At 40.3% G+C, this 16,820-nt stretch overlaps 1 protein-coding gene across 11 annotated transcripts in view; it reads left to right on the top strand.

The window, feature by feature from the left end:
* C5h8orf34 (similar to human chromosome 8 open reading frame 34) overlaps positions 1 to 16,820 on the top strand; it is a 539,213-nt gene that overhangs the window by 43,881 nt on the left and 478,512 nt on the right. Inside the window, exon 1 of one of the 11 annotated variants that reach the window (XM_039110520.2) lies at positions 4,183 to 5,622. The exons of the other annotated variants lie outside the window; for them this stretch is intronic. The gene's annotated coding sequence lies outside the window, so the exon portion shown is untranslated. Of the gene's footprint in view, positions 1 to 4,182; positions 5,623 to 16,820 lie in introns of those variants that run through there. 11 annotated transcript variants of the gene reach the window in all.

Here is a 16,820-nt window from a genome sequence, read left to right as displayed (position 1 = left end):
TTTGGTTTTCTATATCCAGGGTTGTTTCCATGTGTTCTTTCTTGATTGCTTCTATTTCTATCCTCAATTCCTTCAACTGTTTGATTGTGTTTTCCTGGAATTCTTTCAGGTATATTTGTGTCTCCTCTCTATGGGCTTCTGCTTGTTTATTTATGTTTTCCTGGAATTCTTTCAGGCATTTTTGCGATTCCTCTCTGTAGGCTTCTACTTGTTCTCTAAGGGAGTTCTTCAAGTCTTTCTTGAAGTCCTCCAGCATCATGATCAAAAATGATTTTGAAACTAGATCTTGCATTTCTGGTGTGTTTGGATATTCCATGTTTGTTTTGATGGGAGAATTGGGCTCCGATGGTGCCATGTAGTCTTGGTTTCTGTTGCTTGGGTTCCTGCGCTTGCCTCTCGCCATCAGATTATCTCTAGTGTTACTTTGTTCTGCTATTTCTGACAGTGGCTAGACTGTCCTATAAGCCTGTGTGTCAGGAGTGCTGTAGACCTGTTTTCCTCTCTTTCAGTCAGTTATGGGGACAGAGTGTTCTGCTTTTGGGCGTGTAGTTTTTCCTCTCTACAGGTCTTCAGCTGTTCCTGTGGGCCTGTGTCTTGAGTTCACCAGGCATCTTTCTTGCAGCCGAAAATGTGGTCTTACCTGTGGTCCTGAGGTTCAAGTTCGCTCGTGGGGTGCTGCACACAGGCTCTCTGCAGTGGCAGCAACCAGGAAGATCTGTGCTGCCCCTTCCGGGAGCTTCAGTGCACCAGGGTTCCAGATGGTCTTTGGCTTTTTCCTCTGGCGTCTGAGATGTGTGTGCAGGGAGCAGTCTCTTCTGGTTTCCCAGGCTTGTCTGCTTCTCTGAAGGTTTAGCTCTCCCTCCCAGGGGATTTGGGTGCAGAGAACTGTTTATCTGGTCTGTTTTTTTCAGGTTCCGGCGGTGTCTCAGGCAGGGGTCCTGCCGCTCCTGGGCCCTCCCCCACGGGAGCCCAGAGGCCTTATACAGTTTCCTCTTGGGCCAGGGATGTGGGCAGGGGTGAGCAGTGTTGGTGGTCTCTTCCGCTCTGCAGCCTCAGGAGTGCCCACCTGACCAGGCGGTTGGGTCTCTCTGTCACCAGGTCTCATGTATCTGGTTTTATGTGGAAGTTATAGATCCACTTGGATGTGAGTTTTATTCAAGGAGATAAGAAAGGCTCAATTTGCATTTTTCTACATGCTAGTTGAACAAGCACCATTTGTTGAAAATGCTGTCTTTTTTCCCACTGGATGGTTTAAACTCATTTGTCAAAGATCAAGTGACCATAGGTGTATGGGTTCATTTCTCGGTCTTCACACTGATCTACTTGCCTGTCTCTGTACTGATACCATGAGGTTTTTAATCACTATTTCTCTATAGTACAGCTTGAGGTTGGGCATTGTAATTCCCCCAGATGTTCTTTTATTGTTGAGGATAGTTTACACTCTCCTGGGTTTTTTTGTTATTACAAATGAATTTGAGAATTTCTCTTTCTAACTCTATGAAGAATTGGGTTGGAATTTTGATTGGGCTTACATAGAATCTGTATGTTGCTTTTGGTAAGATGGCCATTTTTACTATAATAATTCTGCCAAATCATGAGCATGGGAGGTCTTTCAATCTTCTGGGGGATTCTTCAATTTCTTTTTCAGAGATGTTAAGTTTCATCATATAGATCTTTCACTTACTTGGTTAGAGTCACACCAAGATATATTATTTGAGACTACTGTGAAGGGTGTCATTTCCTTAATTTCTTTCTCAGCCTGTTTATCCTTTGATAGAGGAAAGCTACTGATTTATTTGAGTTAGTCTTATATCCAGCAAGTTTGCTGAAGTTGTTTTTCAGCTGTTGGAGTTCTCTTGTAGAAATTTTGGGGTTGCTTATATATACTATCATATCATCTGCAACTAGTGATATTTTGATTTCCTCCTTCCCAATTTGTGTTCATTTAATCTCTTCTTGTCTAATTTCTCAGGCTAGAACTTCTAGTATATAATTGAATAGATATGGGGAGAGTGGGTACCCTTGTCTAGTCCCAGATATTAATGGGATTGCTTTGAGTTTATCTCCATTTAGTTTGAGGTTGACTATTGGTTTGCCAAATATTGCCTTTATTATTTTTCAGTATGGACTTTGAATTTCTAATCTCTCTAATACTTTTAACCTGAAGGAGTGTTGTATTCTCTCAAAGGCTTTTTCACCATCTAATGAAATTATCATTTGGTTTTATATTTTTTCCGAGCTTGTTTATATAGTGGATTACTTTGATGAATTTCCTTATATTGAAACATTCCTGCATTCTTGGTATGAAGCCTATTTGATCAAGGTAAATAATAGTTTTGATGTGTTATTATTGGATTCTGTTTGTGAGAATTTTATTGAGTATTTTTAAATTGATATTCTTAAGGGAAATTGCTCTGAGTTTCTCTTTCTTTGTTGGTTTGTTGTGTGCTTTAGGTATCAGTGTAACTGGGCCTTCATAGAAGAAATTAAGTAGTATTCCTTCTGTTTCTATTTGGTCGAACAGTTTGATAAGTATTGGTATTAGGTATTATTTGAAGGTCTGATAGGATTCTGTACTAAAACCCTCTGTCCCTGGGCTTTGCTTTTTATTTTTTTCTTTTGTTGTTGTTGTTGGGAGACTTCTAATCACTGCTTCTGTTTCCTTAGTGGTTATGGGGTTACATAGATGGTTTATCTGAGACACAAAAGAATGCACATGGTATGTACTCACTGATAAATGGATATTAGCCCAAAAATGTACAATGTCCATGATACTACCAACGGACCATATTGTGCTTAGGAGAAAGGAAGACCAGGGTGTAGATGGTTCAGTCCTTCATTGAGAGGAAACAGGGAGGTAGAGGAAGGAGGGACCTGGGAGGGAGCAGGGGAGGAAATAAGGGGGGGGGGCGTATCAGGTACTGGAGGGAGTAGGAAAGGTACAGAGGGTCAGGAAATAGAATAAAAATATGTAGTAGTGGGGGGATTAGGAATTGGGGGTAGCTACTGGAGGGTCCCAGATGCCAAGGAAGCAATAGGCTCCAAGGTCCCAATGGGGGATGACATTAGCAGAAATATGTGCAGGGAAAGCAAAATAGAACCTGTAGAGATCACCTCCAGTAGATAGGCAAGGCCCCCAGTAGAGGGATGGGACTACCCACCAATCTCAAAGTTTTTAACCCAGAAATGTTCCTGACCATAGTAAAGACAGGTACAAAAAATGAAACAGAGACTGAAGGAAGGGCCATTCTGGACTGTTTTGCCTGGGGATACATCCTGTGTGCAGACATCAAACCCTGACACCACTGCGGTTGCCATGAGGGCTTGCTGACAGGAACCTGGTGTGGCTGTTCCCTGGGAGGTTCTGCCAACACCTGACAGGCAAATGCAGATGCTTGGAGTCAACCATTAGACTGGGCTCTGGGACCCTGGTGGAGAGTTGGCAGAAGGACTAGAGGAGTGGAGAGGATTGTAACCCACAGGCAGAACAATATTGGATGGCCGGACCATCCAGAGCTCCCAGGAACTAGACCATCAACCAAGAAGTGCACAGGGAAGGATCCATGACTCCAGAAATATATGTAGCAGAAAGGGGCCGTGTGTGACATCAAAGAGAGGGGAGGCCCTTGGTCCTGTGGAGGTTTGATGTCCCAGTGGAAGGGTATGCTGGAGCAGTAGGGTGGAAATGGTTGGGTGAATGGGTGGGCACCCCCACAGAGGCAAAGTGGTGGCAGGAGAGGGCACATGTGGGAGGGGGGCTGTGGAGGGGTAAAGGAGAAGGGGGATGATATTTGAAATGTAAATATATGGAATGATTAATTAAAAAATTAATTTAAACTAAAATGGAGGAAAATTTTATTTTACCTCATGGTCATAGCACTCGTGGTGAGAGTAGGAGCCTGTGTGATGTGTGTTCACGTCTTCGTAGATCAGAAAGTAGAGAACAAAGATGAGAATCAGAAGAGAATATCATCCTCAAGTCCAGTTTCCAAAAACCCACTTCTTGTAGCTAGACCATGGTCTCAAATGTGTCCTAGCCTTCCCAAACAGTGCCACTACCTGATAACCAAGTATTCAAACGTAAGCAACTGTGGTGAGCATATCACATTTGAATCCTAATGCTTGTGTGATGAGATGTATTTACATGTGTAGCATTTCTTTAAGCCACATATATAGTATATTAATCTATAAGCACAAATTGATAATGCTAAATATGTTTCTAAGGTTTTACTTCCTGATTCAAGTTGTGGAGCATGGAACCATATTCTATTCTGGAAGAATATGTAAGAAACACTCCCTCCATCTATATCTGCCCTTTGCTGATTATTTTAGTGCATACTGAAAATTACTCATATGTTTTCCATGGTCTCTGGTGCCTTGAAGTACATCCAAACAATGACGACTCAGGAAGGTCATGGCCCTGAATGAATATGGAACCAGAGGTTGAGTATCGGAATCTAGGATCATATCAGCAAGCAGTCTGAAGGAGGCTACAGCCTTGCCGGGATCCTAGGCCGCACTTGTATTTTAACAACACAGCAACTGAGATCATGTGATGGAAATGGGTGTATGTCAAGGGGCTTTCCGTTCAGATAGTGTTCTGTTCAGAAAAACATAGCTGACTGCTGTGCTCCCCCTCAGCAGTAGAACAGGAAGGAAAAACCAAACAATTCTATTTTCTGAAACTATTATTTTAATTTTTTGAGGTCATTGTAATTAGAGTTCTTAATATTTTTTTGAGTCAATGTAAGTTAGAGTTCTCAACAACTTCCTTTGAAGTTTCAAAAGGTATCTTAACTATATAAAGGAAAAAGACATGTATAGCAAAGCAATCTATCAAAACGTGTTTTTGGTTTTTTTTTTGTTTTTTTTTTTTTTTTGTGGCCAGTTTAGCTTTCAGAATGTTTCAGTTTTCACAAGTTCTAGGAGATGTACAGCCTATCCTAGCAGCATGCTTGGGATAAAGGGTAGTGTCTGTAATATATGAAGCTAGCCTCTGTTTCAGCTTCTGTATATGCCTTGCCAATAGATCGTGTTACTTCATTAAAAACAGAGTGAGGTCAATTGGCTAAGAGTTAAACCCCAAGCTATGTGATTATAGATTACACAACAGCAGTGTTTTCTGTTGGGAACAGAAAGGAGGCTCAGTCAAGTCGTCCTCCACTGTTTCTCTTCATTCATTAAATTAATAAGCAAAAGTCAGTCATTTGAATCCACTAAATTACATTGACAAGGAAGTGATTACATAGCAGATATGCATAGATGTAATTTTATGTCCATTTATTCAAAAATTTTGTAGTACTGTATTCTCATATTCGCCCCCTTTCTCTCCATATATTTCAAAAGATTAAACACGTAGAATCTAATAATACCAAGGATGGAACTGAGCCCATGGAGACAGCAGATGGTGAAATTTTAATAGAACATGAAAGATTGGAAGAATTCAACTTCTATTTTGTGGACATATTTTCTATCGAAGATTATCTTTAAATGCCACAAAATAAGGCATTTTTGACCAAGATGAAGCTGGAAACCAAGAAAGGGGATGAAAATAGCCATATGCATCCACGAGCTTCCGCCAGAGCAGTGAGGGGCCTTGTGATTTCAGCAGCTTAATCCAAGGTAATGGATCATTATATATCCTTTTTAATTAACAGTGCAACCTCTGACCACAGCCTTGTACCTGATCCTTCCAACATTCTAGGGAAATAATTAGTCTTCAGTGTTCTATGTTATTATATTAGCCCCATTCTATAGTTAAATAGTGGTCTCCAGTTGCAGCAGATAAGTTATCTGGGGTCTCCCATCTCAACTCAATCTAGAAACTACCCCCACAAACATACCCAGAAATTTGTTTCTTAAGTGATTCTAGATAAATGGTTCTCAGCCTTTTTATTGTTGCAAACTCCTTAATATTCATGCTGTAGTGACTCCCCACCATAATTTTTTCATTACCACTTCATAATTGTAGTTTTGCTATAGTTATGTGTTTTCTGATGGTCGTAGGCAACCGCTGTGAAAGGATTGTTCCATTCCCAAAGGGGTCTCATCCTACAGGTTGAGAATTCCTGTTGTAGATCGTGTCCAGTTAACACTCAGTATTAGCCATCACACCAATTGAGCTCACATATCACACAAATAGAGAAGGAAAGGATTGAAAGCCACAAGCTCAAAGGCCAGCACCCATGTTTCTACCCTGTGCTATGCTCACTGATACACAGAAGTTCCAGGATAGTAGAGCAGGAGAGAATGATTAATGTTTGACAGAGTAGGTTTGGTATTTTCTGGAATGAACAGAACATGAGATTAATTTATCTATCATTAAAAAACTATACAGTTTTATTAAATGGTGGTGAATAAAAGCAATGAGTAAGTTGCTTGCTCTACTGAAGCCATGTTGAATTTATTGAAAACAAGTCATTTCACACTAGGTTAATGACTCTAGCTGATAAGAAAGATAGGCTCGGGTTGGGGATTTGGCTCAGTGGTAGAGCGCTTGCCTAGTAAGCGCAAGGCCCTGGGTTCGGTCCCCAGCTCCGGAAAAAAAAAAAAGAAAAAAAGAAAAAAGAAAAAAAAGAAAGATAGGCTCAGAGTGTCCAAGTAGGGTGCACCACTTCTCTGACGTCTCCCCACCCCAAAATCTGAAAGGCCTTTGATGTGCAATGGGAATATGAAGAGTAGAGCCTTTTGATCAAGTCTCATTCTGAAGATGGGTTGGCCATTATGGGAACCTGGAAAGCCATCCCCAATGACATTTTAGTGCTAGAATGTGTCTTGTTGATTATTCTTACCCCAAACTTATGTGATTAAATAAACTACATATTTTAAATATTGTAAAACAGATAGAACCCCCTGCCCCAAACAAAGAGCTTGGAGTTTATAATGATTGATGCAAAGCTTCTCAGGGCTTTGTATGTGGTCAGCATTCAATTTATCAACATACTTATTTTTGCCACACTGTAGTGAGACCCCAGGACTTGCAGGACTAGGCAAAACAGATTTGTACCCCAGCCTCTGGTATTTAATTTTAAATATTGTAAGTGCAACTATCATATTTACAATGTTTAAAGCAATAAGAAAGGATTGAATACTTGGAAATACTAAGTGTAGGAAGGATGATATAAAGAGAAAATTGCATGTCTTCAAATATATGAGAGAAATATATAGAATGTGTACTTATTCTAGATATACCCAGGAGACGAAGTTCGAAATATCAGGTAAAAACAGCATCAAATCTTCATAGTATTAACTAGTGTCATGGTTTCATGTAAAATGTATTTCAGGGGCTGATTTTTGAGTTCTTTGTCCCAGTTGGTGGCAATACTGTAGTAAGTTGTGGAAACCAGGAGGAAGACTCCAGATGGAATAAGTCCCTAGGGACTTGAGGCCTATGCCAGCTCTGACTCCTTCTCATCCACATGAGGAAGTAGCTATCCCACATGCTCAGTACGTTGATGTCTTGCTCCAAGCATATGGTGCAAAGCAACTGAGATCTGCCGTCTCTGACTCCTCAAGGGAAATCAGTCATCTGATTTTCTCCTTCAAATGGTTCCCACTGACACTTTTTTCACAGTGATGGGGAAATGAAATGACATGTTTTTTCTTCTCTGAGTTTCTAAATATATGGGCAAAGACGGTGGCCTTAGGTAACTGCAAATTCAGCCTAAATCTGTACTGTGATATGAGAAATAATAGACTCCCTTTGCCTCTTTTCAAGTGCCCTTATCAAACCTTATCCTTGACAGACCTTCAAATGCCTTTGCTTTTATGAATGGGGCAGGGTTATATAACTGCAGAATTGCAGACATTTTGTATTGGGTAACCTTTTTCAAAAGACTGTCCTGTGTGTTAAAGGATTCTTAGAAACATTATTGGTTTTTTTTTTAATCTAGCCAATTTTCTGAATAGTTTTGCCCAGTATTACAATAATAATGATGGTGATGGTGATGATGATGTCCCGGGGACAAGATCACAGGTTGATGTTTTCTACTGTAGGAAAGAAATTGAGACCCTTGTTAAAATTTAAATATTGGTATGAAGTGTATAAATCATTCTCTGGTCACCAATTTGTCACAGCGCCTGGGTTTTCCTTAGAACTGTTCCTTAGAAATAAAAGACTACAGAACAGGCATGTTTCAGGAGGACAGCATGACAAGAATCACTTAATGCATCTTAGCTCACTTGAATGCTATAAGAAAAAAGTCTAAGTGAGTGGCTTTCCAATGTAGACATTTATTTCTTATGGTTCTGGAGGCTGGCAAGTCCGAGATGGAGACTGACAGATTTGTGTGAGGAACTGCTTCTCATGAGTGGTTACCTTCTCACTGAGTGCCCAAAAAGCAGACCACAAGGCACTTGCTGGTTCTCAGGTTTACAGCTACTATCCCTTCATGAAGACACCGTCATGAAAGACCCAATCTCCAAAGCCTCTACCAGTGAAGACTATAATACCAGGTATTAGGAATTTGTTACACAGGAAGTTCTAGAGGAATTCAATTCTAGGAGGGCATGTCTGGGAGGCATGTTTCAATTCAAGAAGCAAAATGCTTCATTTTTTCATTAAGCATATATCACACATAGAGCTACATGTAAAGAATATAAGATGAAGTGAAAGTTTTCTTTGCTCTTGATCTCCACTGCATGACCTCCCTTCAACCCTGTGCAACCCTGAAATCTTTCCTCTTTTTTTGTGGGTCTTTGAAATTTTTTTTTACCTTGCTAGTTAATGGAAGTCCATTGAGTTCACAGCCCTGGCTCCCTGCTCTGCCTTAGTATCTCTCAACAGAACCCTGAAATGGATGCTTCTGAAATAGCTGCTCAAAGAAGAAACGAAAGAATTCATAAGTGAAAAACAAAATTTGAATTGTAAGATTTGGGTCAAATCATAGGAGACTTGAGAGGTTTGGAAGCACTTCAAGTTGAAGAATGACATGATACAAAGACAGTGATGAAACAGTCAGGGGAATGCCACCTTAGTGCACCTAACTCCTGGTACCAATGTTGTAGGCAGGAGCAAGATGATGATGGAGCAGAGTGTAGGTCCTACACGTGTGTCTGTTTCACTGCCCAGCATGAAGACTCTGCTCATGGTCATGCTTTTTGGGACATCTCCTATGTGTGGACATTATTGGGGTCTCAGTGGTGCTAGTCACAGTTCATTGCTAGAGGGTGCATTACAGTGATCCAACCTAGGTCTATAGAGCAGGAAAAGGAAACAGAGGATGGGACTGTTAAACCAGGGTTCAACTGAATTGCTATGGGGTGTGGGAAGTTTTGGTTGTAGATAGGAAAGCATCAGCAGTCCCACCAAGACCAGGAAGGAGCACTGCCACAGTGATGGAGGGGATGGCACTGAGGGTTCAGAACAGCCACTGAGTTCCCAAGCAAGAAATACATGGAGATTTGCCATGGACAAATAGCTTCGCTTGGAACAGTACAGTGAGAAGGGAGAAGGCTACTTCTGATAACTGCAGAATCAGAAACAATCAGTGTAGCTCATTTCATGAGATATATATCAATGGTCCATGAAATTAAAAAAATAAGTAGAGAAGGAATGCAGCATCTGAGTCTAGTGTTTCTTTCCCTCCACTTAGCTCTAGGGTGTAAATATACATCACTTTTAGATTAAAAACAATGATGTTGTCTCCATCCATTTAGTGTTCAGGTGCTGAGCCTGAGTCAGTGCAGCACACTGGGTTTCTCACTAAGAGCTTCCCTCTGCTGCAGTTCTCTGCTGAGGAGGGAGCTCCCTTCTGTCTGTCTGTGTTTGAGCCTTTCTGGCAGTTCTAACCCAGGGGTCCTTGTTTATCTTCTAGTGATGACTACTTTCTACCCATCATTTAAAATCATGAATTCTGTGGGGATTGCTTCAGGTTTCTTCTTCCTAAGAACAGTGTTTTAAGATAAAAATTCAATTTTCTGCTTTCATTACTGTCTATCCATTATCCAACAAAGGAAAAAATTCGCAAGTTATTAAGAGTCTTGGCTGGCACGCAGTTACTGACATTTTGTATTTACTGACTTCAGTGGCTTCTAAGTATGTTAGTACTGTCGTATTTCATTCCAGCGCCCTGGTGACATCGCACCTAGATTTCTTCCTCTCTAGAGACAAAGATGAAGGGGTGTCTTGCTTAACTGCTTGGGCTGGTTGAACTCTACTTTCTCAGAGGCACGTGGTAAGAGGAAGGAGCAAAGTCATTATGGGCTGAATTTTGTTATAAAAGATTTTTTTATGATATCAAAATCTAAGTATTATGGAAGTGGAAACCTGATGTACCAGATTGATTAGAAACCTGAAGCCATATGATGACAGTACTGAATCCACTGAATAAAAATTGGCATTCAGAAAAAAACTTTGTTTATTTGTTTATATTTTAATAGTAGCCTTCCTTTCTCAATGCGTTCCTTTTGCTGGATGCCAAATCGTAAAGTCATGATTCACAGGACAAAAGAGACATGACTTGTATTTTAAGTAGGGAGTAGAAAAACAAAACCTTCTTCAAGTTTTTTCTCTACTATGTCAAACTAGCTTTTCTTAAAGTTGGAACGTGTCACTACAGTTTATTAAAATACAGATTATGATTTTTCCATCCTCCGAGTTTTTAGCTTGGTTTGGATTTTTTAGTTTGAACCCCCAAACACTGTGATGAGATTTTGAAAAGTACCTCTTGAAACTGCTCCTCGGTGAGTTTCTCTCTGTCGAGTAACTACACCGCAAGTCTTTTGGATTCTCAGTTGATGAGTAATACATATGAAAATATTGGTTAGCATGTGTGCTGCCCAGTAGGTTCTCTGCAATTCAGCTTTATCATTACTAAGTTCTGATATTGTATGTTTAGATGCATTCATTGTACCAAGATTTATTAAATCCTTCATCAGTGGATACAAAATAAAAATAGATTATTAAGCAAAATGCAGTATGGTCCTTATGTACCCTATAATATATTGATTAAAAAAAGAAGAGGAAATGTCAATTATAAAGTTCAAAGACATGACTTCCATCCCAGTTGTGTTATTCCTGCCCTGGCCATTGCTTTTTTCTCTGTGAATGTGGAGTCGTGAGGAGAGGTACAGGTTGTGCTGCAGAAGGCTTATAGACTGGGCTGACAGACCCACATGCTCACAGCTCTGACCTGGAGAACTAGACCCCAGACCGAAAGCCTTAGAAGCCAGACTCGTGGCTGTAGGTGCTCACGTTAGTTTTCAGTAGTCTGGGTCACACTTGCCAATGATGCAGCATGGAGCACCTGGTGCAATCTTAGTGTCTTTGCAGCAGCAGCAGCATGTCAGCCGCAGCAGCAGGCACCTGCTAATTGCATCACTCTTGCCAATATCACAGCTCTTGGCTGCACTGCACAGCTCTTGGCCCCCATGCTAAGACCATTAGCCTGCCAGGCTTGGCCCCCTCCCTGGAATTCTTCTAGACCTCAGGCTGTTTAGTTCCTGTCCTCGGCTCCCCACAGCCTTCTGTCTTCCTTCTGCCTTCCTTTTTACCCTATCCACCCTTGATGCTACTTCTGTCCCTTGTCATCTCTGTCACCTCTGTTTTCCATCCTTTCTGTCCATGACCACTCCCAAGAACTCTTCAGTCACCACGTTGCTGACAGTGCTGCTATTCCTGCTTCTGTTCTGAGGCAGCGGCTGATCCACAATCACTGCTGGTTCACATCTCTCCCTGTTGGTGCTGCATCATGTTACCAAGCCAGCCAACTCCACTTAAGATAAAAACCCAAGGTCAGCCACAGACAGGCAGGCAGACAGAAACAGCCCCTGAGACAGTCCTACCATGGACCTAATGCTCTAGCGCCAGGATTAGCATAGGTAAGTGGATCCCAGCTCACAGTCACAGCAGAATAGTTTCCTCCTATAGCAGTCGTGGTTTTTGCACTCACACTATGTTCTCTAATGAGGACTCTGTTTACACTAATCATAGCACAGTCCTTCTGTGTTCATGCCGATCATGGCCATCCGCTGGGCTCCAGGACAAGTTCCTGCTCTCTAGGCTGTGGCAAAGTGGCTGCTAGAGTTTAATTAGTATTGTGATGGCATAAAGATCCTTTGACCACAGCTTGGATAGGGCCTTCTGAGCTTGGGCACTGATTTGGAAGTGCGCAGTGTTATCAGTATTTGTCTGTGGTTTGCTCTTGGCCTCTGTGGAGCATGGGATCATTTTCTCTGTCTCACTTGAGGCCTATGATCTGCAGGCTTGGGCCTGTGCCTTCCTTTTCATGTCTATGGTATAGTGGTGAGAATAATAGTTACATGATGCCTAGGAATGAAGGGAGGCTTCATTGTTTGCGCTGCCAAGGGTTGTCCAGATGTGTGCTACAAACTACACCAACCAGACGGTCCCTTTAGGATGAAACCCCATGAACAGAATTCTGATAATTATATATAAGCATATTTTAAACCCCATGACACTTGCTACCCCTTGCATATAAAACTGAATCTTCCTTTGGGAAAAGCTATCAACTTATTTTGTAATTTTTGTACTGTGGAGGACATGGGTAACAGTCTTTCTCAACTGTTGCTTAAGAATTCTGTATTTATCAGGCACTTAGAAATTTGTTCAGCTAAAGAGTTTTAAACTAAAAAATGAAGGCATGATTGAATGTACACACCTACACAATGCACACATGCATGCACACATGGGCACGTACGTACACATACACATGGGCACGTACATACACATACACATGAACATACATGCACACACACACACATATACACACACAACATTTGTAGACTTGGCAATTTATTTTTCATTTGCTTTCCAAAATCCTTGGTGAATTTTGTGTATTTTAATATATTCATTTTTTTTCACACAAGAAGCAAAATCTGATTTAAGGGCAGAGTATTTAGATGAAAATTGTTCTTAGTCTTACATAAGCACACTGATTACTGCCTTTATGGAATGTCTTTGCTAAGGTGCTGGAATCCTCCAACATCTAAGGAAGTGATTTGATGGGCCATAGTTACTTTTCAAGGAATCATCATTCCTAGCATTACTAGTAGAAAGATGACTTATTTGTGTTTGTTAGTTTTTGGTAACTTGACATGAACTTGAGTCACCTGTGAAGAAGAAATATCAACAAAGAAATTGCCTTCATCAGATTGGCCTGTGGCATGCCTGTGGGGGTGTTTTCTTGACTAATGATTGATGTAAGAGGGCCCAGCCCACTGTGGGTGGTACCATCCTTTGACAGGTAGGCCTGGGCTGCATAAGGGAGATAGCTGAACAACATGGGAAATCAAGCCACAAGCAGCATTGCTCTGTGGCCTTTGCTTCAGTGTCTGTCTCCAGGTTCCTTCCTTGAGTGTTTCCCTTGGCTTCCTTTGATGGTGGACTATAATCTTCCCTCCCTAGGTCACTTTTGCTCATGGTGATTATTACAGATATAGAAAGCAAACTAGGGCAATGTTTTTCTGTATTCCTTTTATATTTTCCACTTTGGTAAAGGGTCTTTGTCATGGCATGGATGAAAGAATCAGTACTCAATGAACATACATTTGATGCAGCCCAAAGATGTGAGTTGTGCTTCTCTTGCTTGCAGTTCATCTCCGGCACCAGCCTTCTCACAGTGTTGGTGTTAGTACTCAAGGGGACATTACTGAGAGTACAGAACCACGGATTGGTCCTTTTCTTGGAAGCGTCTCAGAGATTATACAGATTAACTGCTTAGTCTACGGCTTCTTTCAAACTAAAAACAAGAGGAGCTGGCTCCTTGACTTGCAATGCATCATAAAATAGTCAAGAAGAGCTAGGCAGCTGTAAGACGATGTTTGCAACAGCAGGTTGTCCAGTAGACAATACATGTAAGAAGGTTTATTCATGGAGATGGTGCCAGGGAGAATGCATTAAAACTGAGCAGACTCTTCCAGTCTTTTTGATCCCTGTCACTTTTCTCCTGCTTTCTTTGAGTAGGAGTGCATTATCACTCCTCACCCTCTCCCTTTGAGGGTGTTACTGTGTTTGAACCTAGGACCTTGATTACGCAAGGGAAATGTTCTATTCTAGAGCTACACCCCCAACCTTAAATTAAGGTTTAATTGTACAGGCATGTGTCTTCTCCAGTTCACTAGTGTTGGACCTAGGGGACTTCCTGTGAATTCATATATTACAGTTTTTCAACTCAGCTCACTTCTAATAGAGTAGAGATGGCAGTCGCTTTTGAGGATACATGTAATGTGTATCACAGCTTTCTCAAAAAAACATAGACTACAGTTTAAAATCTAGTAGAAGAAATTGCCTCATGTGATGTTGGATTCTGGCAAGTCTGAAGTCTGAAGTCCAAGTAAGTAGGTTGGAGACTCAGGGGGATGCAGGAGCTGAGCCCTGGAGACACACTTTCTTCAGGAAATGTGAGTTGTTTTTCTTTGGTCTTTTGACTAATTGGATGTGGCCTATTTGCATTGTCAATGATAATGTACTTTAACCAATGTCAACTGATTTTAGATGTGAGTTATGTGTACACTATAACACTGTGGGCTAGATTGTATAAAAGTTGACACAGAAAATGTAATGGACACATAGCCCGCAAACTAAGAGCCCATATATATGGATCAAATAGGCTGAGTGTTAGCACAGATTATTTTGTTTATTGCTGAAGAAAATCAAAGAAAGGGAGATCTTTTTTATAATCTTAGAAAGGATGAGAGAGGCATCATCTCATAGTGACTTGAAACTGGAAGTCATCCCATGTCTGGGACAATCATAGTCCTGTCCTAAAAGTTTTCAAATTTAGATTAGAAGCAAGAAATATATCATTATCATCTCAAAGCCCAAGGCTTTGTGCTATCATTTTGGTGGTCATTTTCCCCAATGCTATTTAATATCTTGAGGACCACACTTAGGGAAATGATGCAGAGGGTCAAAGGAGGGAGGCATTAAAGGTCCAGAAGTCTTCCTTCCTCTGTAGTATGTCCTGATTGAATCTTTTTTTACCCTCTTTTCTTCCTAAGAAACTGAGGTGTATGTCAGCCAGGACCAGCACAGTGATCATTTTGCAATTATGGATGAAGTGACCACCAATCATAAAGTCACTAGCTTAGGGTTTGCGTTCCATGTTCACCTAGGTCAGTAGTCCATTGTGTTCTATCATCTCTGAGAGACCCCTGTATTCAGAAACATGGTGAGCCCAGAGCAGAGGGAGAAAGACAAAGCAAGCTGAGGATGGGTTCTTAAAGATTCATGCAAAGTGACATAATATTCCTACAGTCCTTTTACACTGACCAAAAAGAATCAATCACATGAACCCTGGAAGCTTAAGGAACTAAGAAAGTATGACCCTACTGCATCTAGAAAGAGCAAAATGAGGAAACTTAATGAACAACACTAATCAACACAAAATAAGGGTTTTTAGTTGGGTGATTTGTAAATAAAGAGCCACTAAATTTAAGAGAATATGAATTTCTATTTTGCCATGATTTTGTTTCTTATCTATAAAATGTATTTTTCCAAGATTATATATTTTTACTTAGATTAAAACATGTTTATGTTTTTAATATAGCTGAAGTTTATGATTCCATGGAGTTTGGAATAGGAATCTAACTATTTTATTTGTGTAGAGAAAAAAATGATTCTGAGGACCCTTGTAACATTATTTTTCTTTAACATTCAAGACCATATCTGGCACATATCAAGTTTTCTTCTTTATTTGAAAACATGGAGAGTCCTGTTTTCTTTCTAATCCTCTACTTTGCTTACAGTTTTAAAAAGCTTGGAAATAAAAATGATGTGTGACAGTGTGGACCTGTGCATAAAGTACTCGGTAGACTAGTCTTCCCAAATTTTTAGATATTCTTCCCAAATATAAGATTTAATATTTTTCACAATGTCAGTTTTTTAAAAATTTCTTTTGAAGACTCTGCAGAGAAGATTCCTTTACAAAATAAGTTTGCTTATTAAGCATTTTCTATTCCTCAACTATGCTTTATTTTAAAAGTGTTTAACACAACAGTATACCAATTAATTATAGAAAAATGAATAATACACTTGAAGGAGACTGAACACAGAGTCTGTTCTTGGCTTTATAAATATACCATAATTTTATTTTTCTTTTCATAGGCTATTATGATTTTGATAAGTAATAACATCATGTTCTTGGCTTTAGGTAATAAAAAATCTAAGCTTTGAAAAGCCCACAAATTGAAACTTGACCTTGGAAATGTAGTTAAGCACACACACACACACACACACACACACACACACACACACACACAGAGAGAGAGAGAGAGAGAGAGAGAGAGAGAGAGAGAGAGAGAGCACTTTATTTTGTTGTTCAGTTCATTAGCCGGCATTTCATTTCACTTGTAAAACACTACTGTATGTCACTCATACTTCACGCCAATTACTTGGGCTGGTGAAGGAGGATGTGCTGAAGAAAAATACCTGTCGACCTTTGTATTTAGTGAATTTCATACAGATGAATAGGCTTTTGTGAACAACCTGAGATGAATCCCAGCATTACAAGTTGTTAGTAATGTCTACGTGATCCGAAAGAGAAGTTATTTGAAATCTCATACCACATATTTGAAGCAAGGTGTATATGCTGGGGTGAATTGATCAAACAAACAATCTGGGAGAACGAGATTATTCCTTTTGGCAGACATGTTCAGAGTTTCAGGAGAAAGAGGATATTGAGAAGCAAAATAAAACATTCCAATTTCCATAACGTTGTTTTGAAAAGACCTGGGATTTTTACCACATATCATACATAAGGAATTTAAATTAATCTCTCTTTACCACTAATGCTAGAGGCCTTGGTTGCAGTAACAGTGGCCAGCCTACACAAATGGTCAGAATTGAGCTTGGGGAACAA

Source organism: Rattus norvegicus, chromosome 5 (assembly GCF_036323735.1).
Source record: "Rattus norvegicus strain BN/NHsdMcwi chromosome 5, GRCr8, whole genome shotgun sequence".
NCBI classification, from domain to species: Eukaryota; Metazoa; Chordata; class Mammalia; order Rodentia; family Muridae; genus Rattus; species Rattus norvegicus.
This window is presented reverse-complemented; position numbering and strand designations above follow the sequence as displayed.